General features: G+C 37.7%; 1 long non-coding RNA gene across 1 annotated transcript in view; it reads right to left on the reverse strand.

Moving 5' to 3' along the window:
- Nucleotides 1-38: 38 nt before the first annotated feature.
- LOC106724373 overlaps nucleotides 39-10,914 on the reverse strand; it is a 15,186-nt gene continuing 4,310 nt past the window's right edge. The window contains exon 3 of the long non-coding RNA XR_001360143.1: nucleotides 39-210. This is a non-coding gene — a long non-coding RNA (uncharacterized LOC106724373). The remainder of the gene's footprint in view (nucleotides 211-10,914) is intronic.

Here is a 10,914-nt window from a genome sequence, read left to right on the forward strand (position 1 = left end):
AAAGTGTCTATTTAGGTGCTTTGCCCATTTTTTTGATTGGTAGGAGGTAATTACTTTAGATGAGGTCATTAAGATGCAGCCCTCCCTATAGAATTAGTGTCCTTATAAGAAGAGAAAGAAACCAGAGCCCTCTCTCTCTCTCCATGTAAAGATACAGCAAGAAGGTGGCTATCTGCAAGCCAGGCAGAGGGCCCTCACCAGGAACCAATTCTGCCAGTATCTTGATATTGGACTTCCTAGCCTCCAGACCTATAAAAATAGATATCTGTTGTTTAAGCCACCCAGTCCATGGTATTTTGTAATAGTAGCCCAAGCTGACAAAGACAATTTATAATTTTGAATTTCCTGGTAACCTTATTAAATTATGTAAAAGGAAATGTGTGGAATTAATTTTAATAACATATTTTATTTAAGTTAATATATCCAAAATATTATCATTGCAAAATGTAATCAATATGAAAATTATTTGTAAGATACTGTGCATTCTTTTTGTCACACTAAACTTTCAAAGTCTGGTGTGGATATTACAGTCATAGCACATCTTATTTGAGACCATCCACGTTTCAGGTGCTCAATGGCCACATGTAGCTAGTAGTTACCATGTTGGACAGCCCAATTCTACAAAGTGCTGGGAGGAAAAGAGGGGTTATAATAATAACCACCATTTCTTGAGCCCTGCTATGTGCCAGAACATGTCAAAATTTTTTACACATTTCTCTCATTTGGTCCTTGGAATAACCTTATGAAATTGATGTCCTTTTTCTTTTTAAAAGAAGATAAGACGTAGAGAGTTTAATAAACTTGTGTAAAGTCATATGCTTTCCATTTACAAACATGAGAAGATGATTTGTTCTGGACTTTAACCCAAAGGTAGTGAAGCAGGGAAGAACCTAAGCCCAGAGGAACAGCACTAATACCACCAGTAAGGTATGCAACCAAGCCTGCCATTCCCTCTGAATGCAAATTAGAGATGCAGCAATGAGGTAGTAATAAATTTCCCTAGCCAAAAAAATTCTCTGAGAAGCAATGAGAGGGCATGAATAAGATGAAAAGGAAAGCAACACTAACCAGAAGGAGATAAGTGAGTTTGAACATTAACAAATGGCAGAATTGGTGATATAAGAGCAATCATAAGCTTGGCTGATATGCATGCAATTTCAATAAGCAAGTAGAAGTGGGTGCTATCGCTCCCATCTGTAAGGTTGCCCTTGGGAGGAGGAGGAACTGGAACCTGGATCCAGGTCAAGAATTACCTAGATTAACTATGAGGACAAAGGGAAACAAGACATAGGAAGAGTGAAGGTCACAATGGAGGAAACAGGATTATGCAACCATGCAAGGTGTGTTTGAGAGGACATCCTGCTCTAGCGGACTCCACACAAGCTACCAGGGCAGACACAGATGCTTATATGGGCTTAATTATGACTAATCCCCAAAGCTAGAGTCCATATAAACAGTCTCAATGAAATGAGAACATCATGCTATATTTATTAAATGCTTACATTATAGCTTTTCTGTGTTTAGAGTTTAAATACTTTTATTTGTAAAATGATGGTTATAATGAGTAGCCATTATTTGGATGATTTTATCTTTAATTTTTTTTAATGTCCTCACTTGGTAAATATAAAAGTTGACAATCTTATATTGGTCCTCCACTTTTATTAATTAAAAAAAATTAATGGTATCCTATATAATAAAAGCCTAATATGCTAAGTGTCCGACTGTTCAACTGTTTGACCAGTTCCTATGACATACACTGACCACCAGGGGGTAGATGCTCTGACCGGTAGGTTAGCTTGCTGCAGGGGTCCTGCCAATTGGGACTGGATGAGATGGGCCAGACATGCCCTGGAGCCCTCCCGCAGTCCTTCCCCAGCCCCGTTCATGCACAGGTGGGGTCCCTCAGCCTGGCCTGCACCCTCTTGCAATCCAGGACCCCTAGGAGGATGTTGGAAAGCTGGTTTTGTCCCGATCCCCACAGGCCAGGCTGAGGGAACCCCTCTCCACGCCCATGCACGCATCTGTGCACCGGGCCTCTGGTATGAAACATAAAAACCACTGCTTAAGATTCAATCTTTTCTCATATATATTGGATTTTGCTTCTCTCTGGTATAATTTCAACTACTAGGTACTTCCTCTATTCTAGCTCCATGCCCTCAACACATAAATATGCTCAAATTTCTTCCAATTAAATCAGATTAAATAAAACTTTCCTTAAATTCTTCTCCTTCTCTCTTGGTACACCTGAGCACTTGTTTCTTCTTTAACTATCATTCTTTTCTCAACTCTCCCAACTGTTTTATCCCTTAATTTTTTACACTGGAAATTTAATATTACACACTTGTGCATTAGTTTCTCCACCAAAATAAAAATTAATTAAAATCTTTTATTCAATTTTAATGTTTTCTCTTTTGATTGAATCACTATTAAAACAATATTGTCCAATGGACACAAGACACTGGGGGGTAGGGGAGGCTGGGGGAAGATCAAGGGGAAAAAAAAAGAGACATATGTCTACTCTTTGTAATACTTTAAGCAATAAAAAACAAACAAACAAACAAAAATATTGTGAGAGGGCAGTTCAAGATGACAGCAGAGGAAGATTCTGAACTCATGTCTTCCCATGGACATAAAAAGATTACAACTACATACAGAATATTTTTTTTCCAAAAAATGACCTGAAAGTCCTAGCCAGTTCAGCTCAGTGGATAGAGCGACGGCCTGTAGACCAAAGGGTCCTGGGTTCAATTCCGGTCAAGGGCATGTACCTCGGTTGCAGGCTCCTCCCTGGCATGGGCCCTGTTGGGGCTAACGCAGGAGACAACCAATCAATGTGTTTCTCTCACATCAATATTTCTCTCTGTCTTTCCCTCTCTCTTCCACTCTCTCTAAAAAGCAATGGGAAAATATCCTTGGGTGAGGATTTAAAACAAACAGCAATAAAAAATGACCTGAAAATTGGATGAACAGTATCTCCACAACAAAAGTTAAAAGGGACTCACTGAGATGGGTAGGAGAGGCAGAAACATGGTCTTGCTAAAAACCCTACCCCAGGTATGGTGAGCCACAATCAGAAAGGATCTCAAAAATATGGAACTTTTCCCTGGGGAACTAGGGGTTTTTGTCCCACATTAGGCACCTCTGAAACCCTATAGGGATTACATCTAGGAGAATTATAAAACTGTAGGGAATGGAGAACCTGCTCTTAAAGGGCTTGCACACAGACTCACTCACCCCAGGACTCGGTGCAAAAGTAACAGTTTAAAAACATCTACACCAGTGGCCCTTTAAATACAGTTCCTCATGTTGTGACCCAACCATAAAATTATTTTCGTTGCTACTTCATAACTGTAATGTTGCTACTGTTATGAATCATAATGTAAATATCTGATATGCAGGATGGTCTTAGGTGACCCCTATGAAAGGGTTGTGCGCCCGCCAAAGGGGTCGCGACCCACAGGTTGAGGACCACTGATCTACACTAAAAGTGAAAAAGACCCACTTACTAGTCTTAAAGCATCTTCCAGAGAGAAAAGAACCTGCTGGGATCTCTCCTGGGATGGAGGCACTGGTGGGTGCCATTTTTGCAATCTCATTCTACCTTGCTAGTGCTGGCACTGGAAAAATGCCATTTTGGCACTCTATCTAACCTGCTAGTGCCAGTGGATATGCTCCACCCACCCCCATGCCACAGCCAGGTGAATGCCCCTCCCCCCCCCCAACGCACCCAATGCTGCAGCCATAACCCCACCACAGCTAGTAGGCACGAGCAACCCACACAGGGGATGTCCCTAGAACACCTGACTCTGGTGGTTAGGGGGGATTACACTTCTGAGTCCCACAGAACATTTCCTACAAAATGCCACTCCTGCAAGACAAGAAGAGACAGTTGTCTCACCTAATACATAGAGACAAACACAGAGTCAACTAAAATGAGGAGAAAAAGGAATATGTTCCAAATGCAAGATTAAGACAAAGCATCATAAAAAGACCTTAATGAAATGGAGATAAGTAATCTTTCTGATAGAGTTCAAAGTAATGTTCATAAAGACACTCAGTGAATTCAGGAGTAGAATGGATGAACACAAAGATAAACTATAAGAAAGTACCAAACAGAAGTCAGAGTTGAAGAATAGAATAACTAAACTGAAAAAAATACACTAACAATTCATCAGCAGGCTGGATGAAACAGACAGAAAAATCAGTGAGCTGAAAGACAAAGCAATGGAGCTTATCCAACAAAGCAGAAAAAAACCCCCAGCATTTTAAAAAGTAAAGATACATTAAAGGGCCTATGAGTCAACATCAAGTAGAATATAATTTGCATTAGAAGGCTCACAAAAGGAGAAAAGAGAGAAAAGGGGGCAGAAAACTTACTTGAATAAATAATGTTTGAAAACTCTAATCGGGGGAAGAAAACAGATGGCCAGGTCCAGAAAGCCCAGAGAATTCCAAATAAGATGAACCCAAAGAGACCCACACCAAGACACATTATAATTAAAATGTTAAAAGTTAAAGATAAAGAGAGAATCCTATAAGTAGCAAGGAGGAAACAACATGCTACTTACAAGGGAAACCCCAATATGCTATCAGCAGATTTTTCAGCAGAAACTTTGCTGTCCAGGAGGATGTAACATAACAAATTTAAAGTGAGGGGAAAAAAAATTTCCAACTAGGAATACTCTACCTGGCAAGGTTATTATTCAGAATTGAAGGAGACATAAAGAGTTTTTTAAATAAGCATAAGCTAGAGGAGTTCATTGCCACTAAACTGCCTTACAAGAAATGTTTAAAAGACTTCTTTAAGCTGAAAAGAAATGGCACTAATTAATAACAACAAAACATATGAAAGTAAAAATCTCACACACACACACACACACACACACACATAGGTTGGAGCAAAAGTAGGTTTACAGTTGTGAATACATGAAACGGTTTATTCTTATAGTATTATTTATTAATTATTGTATTATTTTCCATACAAACAACTGTAAACTTACTTTTGCCCACCCTGTATAGTAAAGATAGTATATTAATCATTTGTAAAGCTAATATGAAGATCAAAAACAATGGTAGTAAAATTAACTAAAACTACCACAACTAGTTAAGGGATACATAAAATAAAAATATGTAAAATGTGACATCAAAAACATAAAATGTGCAGGAAGTAAAAATATAGAGATTTGGAATGTTCCAATTTAACCCTTTGCAGTCCAATTTTATTTTTGGAGTTCAAACAGTCTGGTCCGAATTGGAAGTCCTTCCTCTCTTGGTTGCAGTAGTTCCCTGGTGGAAGTTGCCAATTAGCTCAATCACCAACTCAGCTCGACTTTAGACCTGCTACTAGCGCCTGGTCTGTTGAGTCAGCCTCGATGTGGGACCACAAAAGGTTAAGTTGCTATCAACTTAAAATAGCCTGGGATATACATAGGATGTATATGTGAACCTCAGGCAACCACAAAGCAAAAACTAGTAGCTCTAGCTGGTTTGGCTCAGTGGATAGAGCATCAACCTGTGGACTGAAGGGTCCCTGGTTCGAGCTCGGGTTGTGAGCTTGATCCTCAGTAGGGGGCATGCAGGAGGCAGCCAATCAATGCTTCTCTCTCATCACTGATGTTTCTATCTCTCTTTCTCCCTCTCCCTTCCTCTCTGAAATCAATAAAAAAATATTAAAAATGAAATTTTAAAACTTATAGTTAATACATAAAAGAAAATGAAAAAGGAAGGTAAACATAACACTAAACAAAGTCATCAAACCGAAAGGCAAGACAAAAGAAGAAAAAAGGAGCAGAGAGGAACTATAAAAACAACCATAAAATACTTAACAAAATAGCAATAAGTACATAACTATCAATAATTACTTTAATTTAAATTCTCTAATCAAAAAACCTAGAATGGCTGAATGTATAAAAAAATAAGAATCATCTATATGCTTACTATAAAAAACTTCAGAAGTCAGAACACACACAGACTGAAAGTGAAGGGATGGAGAAAGGTATTTCATGCAAATGAAATGGTATAGCATTATTAATCTTAAGATAGACTTTAAAACTAAGACTGCAATAAAAGTTGAAGAAGGGAGTTGCATAATGATCAAGGGTCAGTCCAGCAAGAGGATAAAATATAAATATACTAGAGGCCTGGTGCATGAAAATTCATGCACTGGATGGGGGGACCCTCAGCTTGGCCTGCCCCCTCTCACAGTCCGGGAGCCCTCAGGGGCAGGAAGTGACCCGGCGATCAGGGGAAGATGACATCTCATCACACCTCTGCTGCTGCCACTGTCAGCAGCGCAAGCCTTGGCCGGCCCTGGTTACCTGAGTCTTGGGTGGTCCTGGCAGCTGGGGGGCTGAGGGGACTGGAGGTCTCTGGAGGCAGGCACACAGAGCGACCGGGCCCGTCCCCAGGCCTTGCCACGTGCCTGCTGCCCCAGCGGGACTGAGGGGACTGAGTGCCGCCATCTTGTGGCTGTGGGCACCGCCATCTTTGAGGGAGTGGCAGTCAATTAGCATATTCCCTCCTTATTGGCTGTGGGCACTGCCATCTTTGAGGGTGGGGCAGTCAATTAGCATATTCCCTCCTTATTGGCTGTGGGCGCTGCCATCTTTGCAATGGTGTGAGGGTCAATTAGCATATTCCCTCTTTATTAGATAGGATATGTACCCAACATCAAAGAGCACCAAAATATAGAAAGCAAATATTAATAGACCCAAAGGGAGAAACTGATAGCAATACAATAATAGGAGGGGACTATAACACACTTAAACAATGGATAGATCATCCAGACAGAAAATCAATTAAGAAAACATTGGTCTTAAATGACACATTAGGCCAAATTGACTTAATAGATATATACAGAATATCTAGCCCAAAACCACAGAATACATATTCTTCTCAAATGCACATGGAACATTCTCCAGAATAGATCACATATTAGGCCACAAAACAGGTCTCAATAAATTCAATAAGACTGAAATCATACCAAGCATCTTTTTCAACCACAATGGTATGAAACTAGAAATCAATCATAAGAAGAAAGCTGGAAAAAAACTGAAACTGTGGAGATTAAATAACATGCTACTGAACAACCAATGGGTCATCAATGAAATCAAAGGAGAAATAAATTTCTAGACAAATTAAAACAGAAAAATGACATACCAAAATTTATGGGATGTAGCAAACGTGGTTCTAAGAGAGAAGCTTATAGCAATACAGGCCTAGTTCAATAAACAGGAAAATGGGGGGGGGGGGGGGAAGACATATGTACTACTATTTGTAATACTTTAAGCAATAAAATAAAATTTAAAAAAAGAAACAGGAAAAATCTCAAACAATCTAACTTTACACCTAAATGAATTTTAAAAAGAGCAAACGAAGTCCAAAGTTAATAGAAGCAAGGAAATAGTACAGATCAGAATGAAAATAAATGAAATAAGGACTAGAAAAAAACAGGGAAAGATCAATGAAACTAAGACATGGTTCTTCGAAAAGATAGACAAAATTGACAAACCTTTAGCTAGACTTACCAAGAAAAAGAGAGAGGGCTAAAATAAATAAAATTAGAAATGAAGGAAAAGTTAAAACTGATTACACAGAAATACAAAGGTCAGGTACTACCAGAGGTAGTTAACACTTTGTAAACTAGAAACCATTAGACAATTATAGTCATTTCTCCCCCCTGAATTCAAGGTAATAAAAAAATCCATTACTTAAAAACTTTATTTTAATTTTTTAAAAACATTCTAATTATTTACTGATATTACAAAAGCATTATTTTGTATCTCTCCCCCCCCCCCTTATTCCTTTTTGGCACATTCACATTATTTCAATTATGTTGTATAAAATGAGCTATTGCCTGGCTGGAGTTGCTCAATGGGTTGGGCATTGTCCTGTGCACTTGAAAAGTTCCAGGTCGGGACACATGCCTGGGTTGTGGGTTTGATTCCTGGTCATGGAGTGTGTGTGAAGGCAATCGACTGATTTTTCTCGACTCTCTCTCTCTCTCTCTCTTCCTCTCTAAGCCTATCCTCCAGTGAGAATTTGAAAAAAAAGAAAGAAAGAACTATTGATGGATACTTAAGAATCTAACCACTGGCACTATATATGACAAAATTCCAAATTGGCACACAAATTAACTTTTAATGATTCATTTGCGAGCTGGAATGCCCTGAAATCTATCAGTTAAAGGCAATGCTATGTTGGTTATGGCTCCTAGACTTTCAGTTCAATATGAGTTACTGTAATGCAATATTTTTTAAGGTTATGTGCACTTTCTTATATACGGTCCTCTCAAAAGGTTGCCTGGCAGCTTGGTCTGTAATATTTCAGCAAAGATAGGAATAGTATTTCAAACATATAACCTTTTAATCATTTACAGGAAAGTGATTTTAATGAAGTGGCTTAGTTCTCACTATCAAAGAATGTTGATTTGGATGTCTGCCTGGACTACACTGTAGGGAAAAAAGAATTGTCAAAATAGCTTTAAGTCTATAAACTCACGATCCCCTTGGTTTAGTGCTCAATTTTACCAGTAGATGTCGCTATAGTCAGACATTATTTTAGAACACAAAAAAGTGACCTCATTAGTATTAAAGGATATCAGGGGGGAAAGCAAACAATTTCTTCTATATCTAAACATGTGCTGTCTTATTTTTGAAAAAAGTACAGCAGGCATCTAATAAATCTTTTCTGAGTGAACAATCAACATATATTAATTATTCTGCCTTGAAATCTTTGTGACTGAGTTATGTTCTGATAGGAATGTCAGAAGCTTTAGAATTTGCAAATTAAAAAAAAAAATGCTCTCTAGGATGTGAACAGATAAGTTCAGAAGAAACAACTTGTCTAGAGTTTATTCATGAGAAAAGACCTAACAATTCAAGCAATTCAATTTCAAAGACATTAAGTACACCCAAAGTCAACACGGAGGTAGGTTCTATGAGAAACAGAGAAGCAGATATGGTACCCAGAATTCCATGGGAAAGTGAAGCAGAGGTCATTTGTTCTGTCCTCTGTCTGTGAAATGGGGAAGGGGCATATTTTCTTGGCACCAGAGATGGACAAGTTAAAAAATCTGGGTAAAGGAGCCAAGAAACAATTCCTCCTAGCTCTCCTTCAACACATACTTTCCTTTTTTTTTTCAACTGAGGCTCACCTGCAGACAATATAAAGAGATTAGGAAAACAGTTTACCAAGCTTCCATTTTCAGTACTTGCTCATTTAATCTTACTATAAGCTTTATGAGGCAGGAATTGTTATTATTTTCATTTTAATAAACAAAGTATCTGAAAAATAGTGGGATGGGACATTGAGAAGTTCAACAACTTGTCCAAGATCACCCAGTTAAGGAACAGTAGAACCAGATGCCAACCTAGCCCTGTGTGAAGCACTCTGCTGTGATCTTTCTCAGTTCATTTTTTCCAAGTCAAGAGGCTTCAGGCAGGTTCTGACCGCAGATAAAATCTGAAGTCCATGTTGTTTAGTTGATTTTGCCCTTTTTATGTAAAAAAAATCTTAATTATTGACCCATGCCTGTGAACTAGACACTGCTTTGTGCTACAACAAAGGGAATATAATGGCAAGAAAGCCAAGTGCCCTTAGAAGAACTTACTGTATAATTGAGTAGGAGTAGAGATGGGAGTGTTTGGAGATGTGGAGGAACTTGAATGAGCAAAGTCATCCAGCCTCTGTCTTCCACAGCCTAGGAGGGTTTGGGGAAAGTGGAGAAGATTTGGAGCAGCTGCTGTGAGGAATGTGCTAGGTTAAATAATATGTCTGAAGAAGTGAGTGGTATGTCAGGATCCTTCTTTCCACTTTTCAAAATTAACTGAGCTTATTTCCTCAGATTTTCCAAAACAAAATTTCACTTCTGGCTAGAGCTCAAGCTTGAGGAATTCCAGTACAGAATTTAGTCTTGTCTCTTGAAAATTTGTCAGTATTAAAAAATTTTTATCACGAAAATGGATAATTGATAACACTACATGAAGGAGGAGGCTGAAATGCTTACTTGACTTTCAGTGTTGACTATTGAACTTGATATTTCTCAGTGTCACCCTGCTTCTGAAATAAGGAAAATGAACAAGTAAGAAATGTTTTCAAAACCACAAGTTACCATGAGACAGATTTGATCATTTCGGGACATTTGTGTTTATATCGTTATGGTACATGGATTTATTGCTCTAATTCTTGGATTTTGAACAATGTCATCTGCCCGCTTTGTTTCTTCATAAATGTGTAGATACTTTCTAACTCCATCAAGATGTTTTCGTTTCTGCCTCCATTCCATTTAAAATACTTTGTTAAAAATCTCATTGCATTTTATGTTTAGAAATCCTCTCCTTGAGACATTCCATCTTGCTTCTGGCAAGGGAGGAAAATCTGGTTGAGTATTAATTACTAAGGGAATTTCTTCAGACTCAAATCTTTCCCTATACACTTTGCCTCAGAGCAGGTAAAAAATGTTGCTCTGAAGAAATCACAGAATAAATATATCTAAATCAAGAGCCTAACAACCAAGTCCATAATCAGTATATATTTCCAGAGTGGCCTTAAAAAATGTGTATGTTCATTATTAAAGCCCCAAACAAGGGGGAAAACTCCCCAAATAGGAAACACAAATGGCTAATAAACATATATTTTTTAATTCAACCTTTCTATAAAGAAATAAAGAAAAGTACATGAACAGAGCAATGAATTCTTTTCACTTCAAGTTTTTTTATTTTAATATTTTATTTTTATTACTTTTTTATTTTTATTTTTATTTATTAATAAACATATTTTTAATTCAACCTTTCTATAAAGAAATAAAGAAAAGTACATGAACAGAGCAATGAATTCTTTTCACTTCAAGTTTTTTTTTTATAATATTTTATTTTTATTACTTTTTTATTTTTATTTTTATTTATTTTTTATTTT

The sequence above is a fragment of the Myotis brandtii genome, unplaced genomic scaffold, assembly GCF_000412655.1.
Source record: "Myotis brandtii unplaced genomic scaffold, ASM41265v1 scaffold810, whole genome shotgun sequence".
Taxonomy (NCBI): Eukaryota; Metazoa; Chordata; class Mammalia; order Chiroptera; family Vespertilionidae; genus Myotis; species Myotis brandtii.